This window comes from Podarcis filfolensis (assembly GCF_964270895.1).
Source record: "Podarcis filfolensis genome assembly, chromosome: 3".
Lineage (NCBI taxonomy): Eukaryota > Metazoa > Chordata > Lepidosauria > Squamata > Lacertidae > Podarcis > Podarcis filfolensis.
Genome location: NC_139606.1, coordinates 30,537,392 through 30,553,517, shown reverse-complemented (window position 1 = coordinate 30,553,517; position 16,126 = coordinate 30,537,392). Strand labels below are relative to the sequence as shown.

Here is a 16,126-nt window from a genome sequence, read left to right as displayed (position 1 = left end):
TCTGGAGGGATCTTAGCATTTTTTAGCTTCTTTCTGTGCAAGATAGAAGAAATGAAGGCTAAGAAGATAATTATAAAGAAAACAGTCAATACAGTAGTATCAAGAGGAAGGAGGAAGAGGAATAAAGAGAAGGAAGAGGGGTTCGACTTTCTTTGTGTGATAGATAATTTAGTAAGGGCTTTATTATTAGACTGAAGAGAATGAAATCCAGACCGGAGAGAAGAACAGGAATTTTAAAAGAAATTTAAAAACTTTGTAATATTTTTTATTGCAGTTTTTTGTTTTTGTTTTATTGCTGTAAATCACTTCGAAATATTTTCATGACATAGCTGTATATAAATATTTTTATCAATCAATTAGAAAGTAGTAAGATATCTGAGACAACAGGAATAAGATACATGCAAGGGGGGAAAATGAAGGAAAAGAAATGCAAGTGATAACTGGATAGATAAAGAGAGAGTTTTAGGCTTAAAGATGAAAGTAAATTCACCTGGAAAGTGAGAGACCAATGAGTTAAAGAAACTAAAACCAAATGAATGATAGAAGACAAAGGGGAAGATAGAATGGGATGAAGCAAACAAGTTAACAAAATTGCAGAAAGAAGAGGGGAAGCTTTTGTGGACAATTACGGTGATCTCTCATAGCTGTTTCTGTCTGTATATGATGAATGGCTCCCAGTATATCAAAGGAATGGCTGCCATTTCCACCCCCCATGTGTCCTTCATTTTAAAATGAAATTGAAAATCTAAAGCTTCCTCATGTTCCACAAATCAAGAAAGCCCCTCCATGTGTCATGAGTTTGCCATCCATATTTTTTACACCTTGCATGGTCTCGGTGTTAGTTGACTGTTTTACATGTGCATACTTAAAAATAAAAGATAATTTACAAATGATTAATACTTAGTCTGGCCTTGCAAGAAAAGTGGCAATTGGTTTATTGTGGAGGCATTCGGCGTGCAGTGTTGTGTTTAGAATCGGCTGGGTGTCAGAGACTGATTGGCTCTGAACTTTTAGCTGGACACTGCTATGGATTCATGGGTCTGCAAGTTTTGTCACCAAAGGGTATGTTGGAAATTGAACTGTTGGTCTAACGGGAACACATTAATTTTGCACTCTGACTTGCTTTGTAGACAAGTCCCATGCAGCTCGGTATATGGGTGTTAATTTTTTAGCCCAGTTACTTCCTTATGCAAGGACTTGAAGAGCCAATCAAATGTCAGATGTGAGCTTCAACCTACTGTACTTCATGGCCACTTTCCTGCAAGTGGCTTGATCAGCTGCTTTGTATTGTTTTGGTTATTCTTTTATATTAAACACTGTTATGCTTTGGGACAAAGATACAGTGGCGCCTCTTGTCTGACTGCCTTTATGCTACTAAAAACAGAACTACTTTGGGCCTACCCTAAAATTCTGCTCCCGTAGAGGTCTTTTGAAAAATATAGAGAATTTGCTGTCTACTTCTGGTTAATGCTTGATTTACGCTGTTGTTACTGCACCCCATAAAAAGAGCTTTCTCTATCACAACATTTCTAGGTACATAAACAATCATGACTCACTTGTTTGAAAGTTCCTTGTGCTTGAGATCCAAAATACCCTTTAGCCCCTTTCGCTTTGATCTCATGCCTGAAAAAAGAAACCCTTTTCCTTGAAACGGGTGAAAGTTATTTCAGTTCTAATAATGCATCAAAGCTAATACATGTACAGTGTACAGAGTTGAGCCAAACCTCAGGATCTCTTTCTCCTTTTCAGTTTTAATTTACTGTTTTCTTTTCGGTGAATTTGGTGAGAGCCTTTTTATGCCTTTTGATGCTCATGAAAGCAAGAGATTAGGATTTCTTTACAGAAGCAATCTGCAGCCATGGAAGCTTCTTTGCATTGGTCTGCTGGTTCTCGTCAGCCACTTCTTGGAGAACTTTTGGATCTCTCCTAAGTACTGATTTAGGAATGTTTCAAGGGAAGCTTTTAGAGAGCTCCTTTAGTGTGGGGATGAATTGAATATGTCAGTTTTGGTTCATTTTTCCAGTCTCAGGTTCATTCCTCCACATTTCCACATCAGTTTGCATTTTTTTAACAATGCCCTCATGAAAATTCATCAGCATTTTAGTACAAATCTCTCCTAATATAAACAGTTTTAAAATTCAAGTTTGCCTAATTAAAATACACAAGTTTGCAAAGCAAATTTCCCTGCTGAAACCAGTGCAAGATCAGGACGAACAGGGACTCAACCCCGCTTGAAAGTTGTTCCCATTGATTCTGAAACACTTCTGTCTAATCCAGATGTGGTGCTGCCGATTGTGTTTGTTCAAAGGTTTCAGAAAGGCACTATGCACTTGCTCACGTGCACTGTATTATAGTGCATCCAGATGTGTGTCTCTTAAGCTTGCATATATAATCTTAACATGGCATGCCTCACTTCATTGTGCAGAGTTAAAGGCAGAATTCATTTTATAGGTTAAGTTTAAACCATATCCTGGTATTATGCCATCAGTGATGACCAGAAGAACTAGAAGAACAACAGCAGTAATGAAGGCTGTGTCTACCTTGACATTTTAAATTTATTTTATCAGATCTGCATGGCACTTTTCAATGGAGGATGGCTATGTTGAGAACACTATAAATTAACAACTTAGTTATTTTATGAAGAGGTTCTCTCTACTCCAGATATGACTTCTGCATCACTTAGGAAAACCTTGGGGCCCCTCCACAATTCATTGCACACACAATGTGCTCATGATGGTATCGTGGTTTTACACATGATCCCACTGTCAATACTGTTTGAGCCTGCAAAAGTTTTTGGGCTAGATGTGCTGCTTTGTTTCCATTAAGTCCATGCCCCATAGCTTCCAGATTTTTTTTTTTACCACAAATGTTCCTGGGGGTTGTTGCACTGTAGAGTGTTTGTTCAGATGGCAATAATATTGAGGAAGCACAACCAAATTAATAAATCAGAATGATGTATTCACTGTCTAGTATAAATCCACTATTATCACATTATTATTGCATCAATGACATGCTGGACAATACACTGGCAAAACCAACCAACCAACCCTGCAGTCTGGAGGGGCTCTTAAAGAACCTAGAAATAGTGCTCATAAATATATCACTGACCCAGGGATGGTATTCATATTAAATGGAGAAAACTGAAGCAAAAATTTAAAAATGGGGGGGGGGAGGGATAGCAAGTGTTGATTGAGTTACAAGTTACGAGGTCCAGCTCTGAGGGCCTTCTGGCAGTTCCCTCACTGTGAGATGTGAGGTTACAGGGAACCAGGCAGAGGGCCTTCTCGGTGGTGGTGCCCACCCTGTGGAATGCCCTCCCATCAGATGTCAAGGAAATAAACAACTATCTGACTTTTAGAATACACCTGAAGGCAGCCCTGTTTAGGGAAGTTTTTAATGTTTGATGTTTTAATCTGTTTTTAATCTGTTGGGAGCCACCCAGAGTGGCTGGGGAAACCCAGCCAGATGGGAGGGGTATGAATAATACCGTATTTTTCGCCCTATAAGACGCACTTTTCCCCCTCCAAAAATGAAGGGGAAATGTGTGTGCGTCCTATGGGGCGAATGCAGGCTTTCGCTGAAGCCTGGAGACCCCTCTCGCTCTCCAGGCTTCAGGAAGCTCTCCGCAAGCCTTGGGAGCCCGCGGGAGTTCCCGTCGGGCTCCCTAGGCTTGCGGATAGCAGCCAGCATCTCGAAGCCAGGGGCGCACACAGCGCGCCCTGGGCTTCGGTTCCCCCACCTGGTTTGGAGGCTGGCGGCAAGAAGCGCACTTCTCCCTGCCGCCAGCCCCACAAGCTCAGGGCACAGCGGGGAGGCGCAGCGCGCCTTCCCGCTGTCCACCGACCTGGTTTGGAGGCTGGCGGCGGGGAGAAGCGCACTTCTCCCCACTGCCAGCCCTACAAGCTTGGGGGACAGCGGGGAGGCAGAGCGCCGCCATCCCGCTGTTCCCTGACCTGGTTTGGGCTTCAGGCAGATATCCGCAAGGCGTGGGAGCCCGGCGGGAAGTCGCGCCGGTCTCCCAAGGCTTGCAGAGAGCTACCTGTTCTGGGGGCTGGGGTCGGGGGAAGCTCGGGCTTTCCCCGCCCCAGCCCCGCGCCTGGGTGGGAAATATATTTTTTTTCTTTATTCCCCCCCCCCCAAAAAAACTAGGTGCGTCCTATGGGCCGGTGCGCCCTATGGGGCGAAAAATACGGTAAATGATGATGATGAAAACACACACATAGCAAATTTCAAGAGCAATATTGTGTTTTAAAATTTTGTTTGCTTGGGTTTTGTAAATTAATGCTCTTTGGGGTGCTCTCCTGGTGTTTGTTGTGCCTGTTGAATAATCAAAAAGAGGTTCTTTGAAGCAAAGAGATACTTAATGATGTGAGTAACTCTCAAGCCAAGCTGTGCTCCAATTGCTGAACTTGCCTTGTATTTTCTGAGGGTTAGTAACCCAACAAATGACCCTGATCTCTCCACGCTGGCTCTAATCTCTTTCTGTGTGTAAATAGATTTATGGTAAGTGGCACAGCAGACATACAGCGCCGGAGCTGCGTTTTCTGTGGAAGCAGGCTGGATTTGGTGGGTGATGCTATAGAGCCAGTCAGCTCAAGATAAGGGCATATTTTCTCAGCATCCAGCCGAAAGACTCAACAAACTCACATAATACATCTTGTGGGAGTGGAAAGCCATCACATCTGATTGTTTTCTCTCGCAGTATCTCTCGAAGGCAGATCTTACGTTCCACATTTGCTGCTTTCTTACTGGCAGCCAGCTTAATGCAGCGGTCCAGTGTTTTTCAGGAAATCTTTCTATACCCTACACGCCTGCCTTATCTACGTCAGAGACACCCAAGGCTGACTAATTAGGCTGAAAGCTCATCTTCCTTCAGATATGAATGCTGCACTGCTAATAATAATAATAATAATTTATTTATACGCCGCCCATCTGGCTGAGTTTCCCCAGCCACTCTGGGCAGCTCCCAATCGAGTGTTAAAAACAATACAGCATTAAATATTAAAAACTTCCCTAAACAGGGCTGCCTTCAGATATCTTTTAAAAATAGGGTAGCTGCTTATTTCCTTGACATCTGATGGGAGGGCCTTCCACAGGGCAGGTGCCACTACCGAGAAGGCCCTCTGTCTGGTTCCCTGTAACCTCACTTCTCGCAATGAGGGAACCGCCAGAAGGCCCTCGGCACTGGACCTCAATGTCCGGGCAGAACGATGGAGGTGGAGACGCTCCTTCAGGTATACTGGACCGAGGCCGTTTAGGGCTTTAAGGGTCAGCACCAACACTTTGAATTGTGCTCGGAAACGTACTGGGAGCCAATGCAGATCTCTCAGGACCGGTGTTATGTGGTCCCAGCGGCCACGCCCAGTCACCAGTCTAGCTACCGCATTCTGGATACACATGCTATACTGCTGCCCATTCATTTACAAATGGCCCCTCTTTCACTTTTTCCTCCATGTTGACGCTTGTCAAATGTTTGCCTAAGCAACACAAGAAATCCCAGGTGTGAAAGTACCGGTAATCTTGAATAAAAAGCACCTCCATCACATGACGTCTGATAATACACATGCTGATTTTGCTGCAATGCACATGTGACAATATGGCGGTGCCTTAGTGCGCATCATATCTCTTTCTCATCTGTAATAGGCAACCATAGTTCTGTGAAGTTGAGCAATGGCCCTACACACTCTCTGTCTGCATCTCCATAACATTATACAGTATTCACCCTGTACTCTTACTGTTATCTCTGTCACTCGCTAGTTTATGTATGTGAGAGAGAGATTAAAGCAGGCATGTATAAACAGGAAAAGGAAAAGGCATGGGCTGTGTAAAAAGATGCCTTGCTCGTCCTCGTAACATGTTTTCCTGTTTTATACCTCCCTCCTTCTTGTACTGCCTGAAATAGACATTTCTGGAGGGGTGGTGTGGCAGGGCAGACACAAACTTCACAGGGCCTGATTTGGTCCGTGGGCTGCTAGTTGCTGACTCTCAAAACTCACTGGTGGTTTTGCCTTTCAAGATTCCCTTGTTTAAAGACAGGAACAGGTACCGCACAAGGGAGTCAGGAAAAACAAACAGGATCTCTAATAACAATGGTTTGGGGTAGCACATTTCTTTCTCTTCTAAACGAATCAGGTTGCATCACCAATTAACTTTACAAGAGTGATGGCTGATTCATTTTATGCATGCAAAGCAGCAAGCTGTAAAATATTTAAACGTTATTAACATGGGTGAATCAGAACAGTTTCCTAAGTGGGTTTGCTCTCTATGTTAGGCAACGAACTGAATACTGAATACACTGACTATGTTGTCTACGTACTTTAATAAGAAGGTGATTACTTATTTCAGGGAGGTTCTATGGCTGCAAGGGCCATAAATATAAAGAAGATAAAAATCATGATCTGTGCTACTATCGTAGTATCATATGAGTATGTGTTTGGTACCAACCATGCCTAGACAGTAGGCATGATGCTGCCAAGTTATACATTTTTAAAGCCCAATTAAATTTAGTGGAAGAGTTAAGTATCTGTTTAAATTCCTCCCATATAAAACCATGGGATTTAAAAGCACCTAACATTGGCTGAATCATATTCTGTATTTTTTAAAATGCAATGACTACATAATTGTTACTGAGATATTGTGCAGGATCCAGGCTTTCTGCAAGATAACATTTCTGCTTGAAGGGCATGGGGAGGAGAATCACATTTCCCCATAATTCCAGCTGCAGGGGAGAGGGGAGATTACATGCCCTCAAATAGAGTGGTACCTTGGCTGTCGAACTTAACCCGTTCCAGGAGTCCATTCAATTACCAGAATCATTCAAAAACCAAGGTGCTGCTTATGATTGGCTGCAGGAGCTTCCTGTGCTCAGTCTGAAGCCGTGGAAGCTATGTTGGATGTTTGCCTTCCAAAGAACGTTCAAAAACCGGAACACTTACCGTATTTTTCGCTCTATAAGACGCACCAGACCACAAGACACACCTAGTTTTTGGAGGAGGAAAACAAGAAAAAAAATATTCTGAATCTCAGAAGCCAGAACAGCAAGAGGGATCGCTGCGCAGTGAAAGCAGCAATCCCTCTTGCTGTTCTGGCTTCTGTGATAGCTGCGCAGCCTGCATTCGCTCCATAAGACGCACACACACATTTCCCCTTACTTTTTAGGAGGAAAAAAGTGAGTCTTATAGAGCAGAAAATACGGTATTTCAAAACGTACAAGTACCAAAGCGTTCAAGAACCAAGGTACGACTGTGTGCTGCATTATTGGGATTTGGTGAATCAGCCAATTGTCAGCACATGGAACTCTTAGGTTTCATTGTATTTGCGTATCATTGCGTATCGTTGCAACAGGAGTGGGTGCTTAATTTATCCTTACTATTCAGTCTAAGGACTTTTAGCTAGGGACTATTCAGAGCTCACCTGGAGAGCTGGTGAATTTCCAGCATCCATCCTGACAAGCGGCAGTGAAACCAATAGTATGTAAACACTTAAACAAAGTTAAGGACTTAAGCAAAGGTACCTTCCTATGGACTATGCCCATTGCTTGAGTGTGTCCGTACAACAGAGGATGGGTTTTCCTCTCATTTTGCACTTGATTCCAAAATAATGCCTGATCTTGAATGTAGTAACGCTGTGACATTGATAGTCCACATTTTATTTTTATTTTCTATTTTCATCATGTCTTAGGACACTGGATTTTGGAAGTCTCTTTCTTTCTTTCTTTCTTTCTTTCTTTCTTTCTTTCTTTCTTGGGAAGCTTTTGATCCCCCTTTTCTAATACAAATTATGGTACATCAAAGAGGTGCCTACAGTACACAGAAACCATCTTTTGTGATCCAAACTGTGAAGTTGTCCGCCAGAAAGACTGGCCAGCAAGCAGGGAGTGACAGCTTTTTTTGTTCTGTCAGATTCTGTTGTTACAATGATATTCCTGCCCATGATCAAGCCCTTTCCCCCCTGTTTTGTAGCTTTTATCTACCTTGGAGTATGTTCTATGTGATCAGTAAAACTGAACTTCTTTCAAGTGGGGGACTGCGGGAAGCTCCTTATTTCTAGGAACCATAGGCTGGGTTCTCTGTCATTCATTCTAAAGAAAGAACACTGTAGTAGTTTATCTAGAATTCAATGTTAGATCCGGATTTTTGTCTGTGTGTGTCTGCGTGTATCTGTCTGTGCGTCAGAGCTTCAGCGTTGTCTTCTATGAACCCACCACAATCACCACTTCCTTCCAATAAATCTGGAAGTTGGAGAAGTACAATAAAAGAGAATCACCTTCACTGGGAGAGCTTGGAATAGTGGTGACTGCCTCAGGCCCTTCTTTGGAAGCGGGGGGGACATGCCTGACACCATGGTCAGCAGCTCTGTTTCCTAATCAGCCCCGCCACATTCCACCAACTCAAGTGAGGCTTTCTATCTCCTCCTTTCCTTAGAGCAAAGTAGAGTGGCATGCATAAGGAAATATAAAGTAAGTTGTGTGGAGAATCCACAAAGCACAGCATTACAGTAATTAAGCCAAGGAGAGAGAGCACTGCTACTAATGGTGAAATATACTCGGAGTCGAGTGTGGATTTCATGCTCTTTATTCAGCTCATAGCAGTGAGGAATGAATGTTCCCCCAAAATATCTGCTTTATATACATTATTTACACAATGATTGGCTAATTCCTGGATTCTCCTGCAGGCCAATCAGGTTGCGGATTCACTTCCACCTGGAGCTGGATTGGGTGGCTCCTGCGGACCAATCATACTGCTGCATTGTTCTAGGACCAATCAGACTGCTGCATTCTGAATCCTATTGATCTAGGACCAATCAGACTGCTGCATTTTGGATCCTATTGTTCTAGGACCAATCAAGACTGCTGCATTTTGGACCCTATTCAACTCAGTACATAACAAATGGCATGAAAAGGAGGAGGAGGAGAGGCAGAGGCAAGGGGCATTTAAGGTAACAGATAGGGGATCTTTGCCCAGATTAGCACTAGTGCAACAGGACATTACCTCCTTCTCATGCCCCCACAGAGGCCTCATGCCATGCCCAGAAGACATTAAGGGGATCTCCAGGGCGGGGTGGGGGAGAAGGAAATAATGTTTTGTAGCACAAGTAGAAATCCTTGCACTGACAGAACATTCTCCTTGGCAATCCTGATCTCACAGCGGCCAACTAGAAGCTCTATGGGAAGCCCGAAAGCAAGACCTGAGCACTTGGGAAATGCTGTTTGTGGGCTTCCTGTGATCACCTGGCCTCATCCAGCATGGCTTTATTTATGCATACCTCCCAAGTGCCTGAAAAAACATCCCATTTTTGTGTGTGTGAGATTGTGGCAGCCATTTTGGGTGACATGATCTCGCATGCTGTTCTGCCGTACACTTGCCTCCCAAAAGCACTTTTTTGGGGTTGTGATCTCACACGGGGGAAAAATATATGCCCCCAAATAAAGATGTGGTTCCCAGTTTTGGCTCTGGAAAAGTTGGAATATATGCTTGTGTACTTACTGATGCCCCATACATATTCCTTCTCCCTATAGGCCCAATTTGGACCACTGCCTAGAAGGAGAGGGCAAAGCGAGTGGCGGCAGCTTCTACATGAGAACTTAAGAAGGGCCTGCAGGATCAGGACAAAGGTCCATATAGTCCAGCACTTTGTCCTCACAGTGGTCAAAAATGTTCATTCACTTCGCTCCTCTCATACTTCGAGAGGGCAGGTGGCAACAGCAAAAAAGAGAGCTCAGTCAGGTCAGCAATGGACCCCTTGTTGGAGTTTGGGCCTCAGCAGCTACCCAGTGATGCCAAGAGCAACCCTCTGTAACATTAGCCATGAGTAGATTTTACAAGAAGCACGGAGCTACAGCCATGCTGTCTCCTTTTCCCGCCCTAGTGTCAGGTTGCTGTCAGTGGCTCCTGGCCAGTTGCCCAGGAAAGTATAAGAACAAGGAAAAGTTTCTTACAGTCCTTTTTTATTTCAAACTTTACAGAGAGAGGCTATAGTCCCCAGCCTCTTGGATAATGGCGTTCTCCCAAGTGAATCTCCACCCCGCCTTCTCTCCCACTTCCTCATTCATCATCATATGGGTGATGCTAAATGCCCTCTAGGGACGTGGGTAGCGCTCTGGGTTAAACCACAGAGCCTAGGACTTGCCGATCAGAAGGTCGGCGGTTCGAATCCCCGCGACGGGGTGAGCTCCCGTTGCTCGGTCCCTGCTCCTGCCAACCTAGCAGTTCGAAAGCACGTCAAAGTGCAAGTAGATAAATAGGTACTGCTCCGGCAGGAAGGTAAACGGCATTTCTGTGCGCTGCTCTGGTTCACCAGAAGCGGCTTAGTCATGTTGGCCACATGACCCGGAAGCTGAACGCCGCCTCCCTCGGCCAATAAAGCAAGATGAGCGCCGCAAACCCAGAGTCGGTCACGACTGGACCTAATGGTCAGGGGTCCCTTTACCTTTAAGTGCCCTCTATCTTGAAGTTCTTTGCTCTCCTACTTTCAAGGTTCGCCAGGTTCTGGGAGATGGTGGCTCTGGAATGCTTTCTATTGACAACATGTCAGCCAGCTGCTGCTCTGGCTCTGCCTGCTCCTCCTCTCCCATTATTTCCCAGTTTCCCCCCTCTGAGGTGTGACCTCCCGCAAACCACTGTTGTAAATCTATACTGTCTTCCTCTACCTCCTCCCTGGAAGTGTCAGGATGGGGAGGCAAGTCTCCACCACTCCTCTTCCTCCTCTGTCCAGTCCCTGGCATCTAGTGATGTCTAGGAAAACTTTAGATGTGCCATCATCACACTGTGTGCTGCTGTGCAATCCCTGCTGCCAACAGGGAGACACAAGAATGTGTTTGTGCGTACGGATATCGCAGCACACACTGAGTTTACCTCAGTGAAGAGGAAAGGGAGAGGCACAGTGTGGTGACGTATCTGAGTATCTCTTCCAACCTCTAGTGAAGCCCTCAGAGATCTCGCTAAATGAGAGGAGGAGGAAAAAAGCACAACGGAGATCAGGGGGGTAATTTAATATTGCATAGACTGCAACAGGAAAGCTGAGATAAGAAACACACACTTATACAGAAGCCAGCATATGGCATCACAGCTGAAACCCAGCTACATGAGGAATTGCAGCCAATGTTATTGTGGTGCTTCATTCTTTCATGTGTTTATGGTTTTATTGTGCTGGGTGCTGTTATTTATTGACTGCGGTGTTATTGTGTGTCTTTAATTGTGTTGCCTCATATATTGCTGTTAATTTTTGGTGACTTGCCTTGTAAGGAATTTTTGGGGGTTTTTTTGAAAGGCAGTTTACAAAACTACAAAGTAAAACAAATCTCTGTGTACAAATGTATTCAGTAGGTACACTGTAAAACAGATAGCTAAACTTCAGAAGAATGGATGAAATACAACTGCATGAATAGTGGACACAACGGATGATTAGGATAAAAGATGACTGGAAAACTTGATAGCAGCATTAGATCATGAGCCAGTTTCTGGAATCCATGACTGAACCTGTTTTCTTAGCATCTGAAAATGCCAATTTTACTTATAGTATCTGCCTCAGTGTTTAAGCAACCTTTGGAACTCCTAAAGGCAGTAAAGTAGCCAGCAGATGTAGGTCTTGTGGGGATCTCAGTGGCACCCACTGAATACACACTGACTGATTAGCAAGGTACAGTTTGTTGTGTAGAGTTACATAATGTGTGTTAGTAAGGAGTGTTGAGTCATACACCTGTAGTCAAAATTACTGGAGCGCTTGCAGTTGATTACAAAAGTTTAAAACTAGGACATTGATGATTCACTAAGCCTCACTCTTAAAAAAAAAAAAAAGACACAGCCACACACACTTGCCAGTATATTATTAGTCTGCATTTGCTTACGGTCTTCTTTCCGTCAAAGAGATCAGTCAAAGCCAATTCAGTTCCTTTTACCAGGTGCCAAAGTGCTGTGCAACTAAACAACAAAGCATTTCCGTTTCAGCGGATGATGTGTTCAAGAAAATAAAGGTGGATGTTGTGAGGCTTTTTGTTGGCCTTTCATTTTTTTATTTTATTTGTTTAAAACATTTCTACCCTGCTTTTTCTAGTGTCTCAAGATGTATTAAAAGAATAAGGAACAATACTAAAAATAAGCCCTTATAAAGCCTCAAATGACACACAACAGAAGCAATAAAACCATCCAGCATTACCTGTGCTCCCTTGAAATTATTCAATGCCTGAAGGCTCTTCTAAATGACCATGGCCATCTGAAATCAGGAGTGCAGTATACGGTTCCAGTTCCTAAAGGAGGCGTATCCACAGTGCTGGGGCCATCCCCAAAAAGGCCCTGTTCCTCCCTGTTCCTAAGTTCCCATGTCCTTAATGTGGAAATGTTCCAACTACTTAGTGTTGAGTCAAAGATGCCGCCCCACTTTTGCAGCTCAGTTTCACAGGCCACAAAAAAGAAGCAGCATTTTTAGCAATATTGCCAAGAAGAGGAGAAATTCTTTAAAACGTCATTCTGTAGGATAGGGGTGTGGCTACAGTGGCTTTTTATCTGGATCATTTATTTAACCACAGCCACCTTGATGACATCACCTCCAGCCAGGGCGCGCGGTAGTCTGCGGGAAGCCTGCTCCCTTCCCAAAGGAAGGATCTTCTATGGCCAAACCCCTCACTTCTAACAAATTTGCCTGGCTAAGCTTGTACAAATGACTAGACCTCTTTAGCAATGCTTCCCTCTCAAAAGAGGATGGCGGCGTTACAGATATTCTAAATATTGTACATTTATTTATTTTCTTTCTTCTGCCATGGGACTGGATCCTGTCCCAGGAGGTCTCTCATCCAAGCACTGACCAAGCTCAAACCTGCTTAACTCTTAGCAAAGTGATAGGCTCCTTTGCTTTCAGATAATACCTGGGGTCCACCTGTCATATGTCAGACGTACACTGGAGATGCATAAACCCAGAGATCTATCTCTTGTGCAGTTATTTCCACATTTGAGATGTTAGGAACTGGCCCTTAAGTATGCTAAGCTTGGTTCAGCTCATGGATATATGACAACAATTTTCTGAACAGCGCCAGCCAATCATTTGAGGATGCTCTGCCAATTTAACCAGTGAAGGAGAAGAGTGCAAGATTTCTGCCAATGGAATGAATCCAGTTGTCATCTAAATAATTTATAGCAACAGGTGATGTGGATGATCTTGCATGTCTTTGATCCTTCACAAGTCAATAATGAGTGGAAGTGATTGGGAAACATCATAAGCACTTCCAATTTGGAATGCTCTTGGAGGTGGTGGTGGAAATCAGTGACTGCACGTATAATGGAGATAGTAGGGGCAGTTATGCCATCCAAAGCTTTTTGAGACCTCGGGCATTTTTCATTTCCATAGCAGGCAACGGGGAAGGCCCTACCTGCGCATACATATGGATGCCTCGCTGGATTGCAGTCACATCTAGCAAATTAGCTCATGCAACTGTTATTCACGCTCTGCTTGTGAGATTTCCCAGGGGAATTGGGCTGCCCACTGTTATAAACAGGAGACTGCGCTAGACAGATTGTTGGGCTGATCTAGCGAAGCTCTTTTTTCATCCTTATGTCATTCAAGTATAGGTACTGCACGCACTGTGAAGTGAAACTAGGTATCTAAAGAAAAGAGAAACCTAATCTCCGTTGGCTCTTGACCCGAGCTCAGGTTTCACCAGCATCTCTGTCTTTTATTATTTATGAGTTCATTTGCATTTAATGACAGGCTTTTATATTTATAGTCTCTTTTTATTTTATGACCATTTGCTCGCATGAATTAATAGCCTGTTAATGTCTTCTATTTTCAAAAGTTATGGGCACCATTAAATAAGTTAATAAGCTGTGTTTGACGCTCTTGGGTGTGTGTCATTCAGCAGGTCTATGCGTACCTTGGGTGTGTTAAGTTCCAGACGTACGCATGCTGAAGGGCACTTCTTGCTGACAAGGTATATTTTTCACCTTTCTGTGCCAGGTGAGATCTTTCTGTCTTGGGCGAAACCTGCCCTCATTTTGCTGTCCACCGTCATAGCAGGCACATGGGATTTGGTATAGCACTGCCACAATTAAACCACCCTTCTCCCAACAGTAATGGCCTTGAACTTTTGTGCAATCCGTGCACGTGCGTCTTCATTCTCTTTCATGGAAGGTGTAGCTCCCCTTGCATAGAATGTGCCCGCAAACCTTTTACACGATTAAAAATAGGGGCATGTCTGTGGAAGTGTACGAAGAGATTTTAAAAAGGAAAAAGAGTGGCTAAATGTAAGTTAACAAATGGTGTAAGTAAACTGAAACTGACACGGAGACACATAGAAAAAGACACTTTCACCCAGTTATGGCTCCCCTTTATCCACATACACAGCCCAACAAGGCAAAGACAAAAATCCACCAACAGCATACAAATCAATATGGCTAACCTGATCCAAAACACCCACTCACCCCACTCACACATGAAAACAAAGACCACCACAGCCAACCACAAATGAATAACCACACCACAGGCCAACCCCAACCTCTCTCACCACCAAAGGAACACAAGTGAACAACAAAGAACCTGCACAAGCAACGCTGACACCAAACCCTACATATAGTCAGTAAAATAGAAACATCGCCACCCGACCTCCCCCCAAATTTGCCCCCCACTTCTTCCTAATGTCTCAACAAATAAAACTGATTTGTAAAAATGTTACATGGGGGGGAATATGATAGAGAGACATTGCACACACTTTTGTAAATCAAGAAAATCTTTAATTAAAAACAAAAACAAATGGTATAAGGAGGAAAAAGTGTGCATCTCTTTGAATGCAAACTTGAAGCACACAACTTGTGGGTTATGGGGAACAACTATATCATGGGTAGGCAAACTAAGGCCCGGGGGCCGGATCCAGCCCAATCACCTTCTAAATCTGGCCTGCGGATGGTCCGGGAATCAGTGTGTTTTTATATGAGTAGAATGTGTCCTTTTATTTAAAATGCATCTCTGGGTTATTTCTGGGGCCTGCCTGGTGTTTTTACAGTACATGAGTAGAACGTATGATTTTATTTTATTTTATTTATTTTATATGTTATTTGTGGGGCATAGGAATTCGTTATTCCCCCCCCTTCAAAATATAGTCTGGCCCCCCACAAGGTCTGAGGGACAGTGGACCGGCCCCCTGCTGAAAATGTTTGCTGACCCCTGAACTATATTAAGCACAAAGCTCCATATAGCTATCAACATAACAGAAGACCAGGAACTGCAAAGTTGTATCATGACCACTGTTTGATGGGAGTACTGCTGATTAATGCTCTGGAAACAAAGTAATTCGAAAGAAAAACCCACTGCCACCAGTTTTGGAGTTATTAAATTGCTATCTACTATCCACAAGAACCTCATTTTTAATGCACAAGCAACTAATCTTTACTTGAAAGTAATGGCTGCTCCAGGCAAAGGGCCTTCTCAGTAGTGGCGCCGTCCCTGTAGAACACCCTCCCTTCAGATGTCAAGGAAATAAACAACTACCAGATTTTAGAGGACATCTGAAGGCAGCTCCGTTTAGGGACATTTTTAAGGACTGGTGTTTTTATTATGTTTTTAGATATGTTGTACGCCTCCCAGAGTGGCTGGGGAAACCCAGCCACATGGGCAGGGTATAAATAATAAAATTGTTGTTGTTGTTGTTTGTTGTTGATCCAGACTGTTTCTATTTTCGGGTGGGATTTATTCATATATGGGTAAAACTCACGTTATGCAATAAAAATTGATTTGGAGCCCTGGCAATACGATTTAGAACTTCAGCAGTATGAGCTCGTTTCAAGATAAATATTATAAATACCTAGTAATGGTGAATTCATGCCCAGATAATGTTGAAAGTGTACCTACAGTCACAGACTACAAAATAAATAGGATTTGGGGTGATCCAAAAATCACCCTTTACACAGGATCACCTGAAGTGAATCTAGCACACTGACTGTCTGGAAAACTCATTCCCTGATACTTCCACCACACACCTGTCTGTTTAGGGTGTGAATGGTAGACTTTTGGTAATGTGACAAGCCTTTCCTTAGAAGCAAGTTATACTGAAACTAGTGATATTTGCTTTGACGTACATAGATATGTTCCAGAGAAGCCTGTTGTATAAGCAATAGCTTACCATGTGCTAACTTGCTGCTGCTGC

General features: G+C 43.5%; 1 long non-coding RNA gene across 1 annotated transcript in view; it reads left to right on the top strand.

The window, feature by feature from the left end:
- LOC310759904 overlaps positions 1 to 15,629 on the top strand; it is a 109,414-nt gene extending 93,785 nt beyond the window's left edge. The window contains exon 2 of the long non-coding RNA XR_014546629.1: positions 15,084 to 15,629. This is a non-coding gene — a long non-coding RNA (uncharacterized lncRNA). The remainder of the gene's footprint in view (positions 1 to 15,083) is intronic.
- The last annotated feature ends 497 nt before the right edge of the window (positions 15,630 to 16,126 follow it).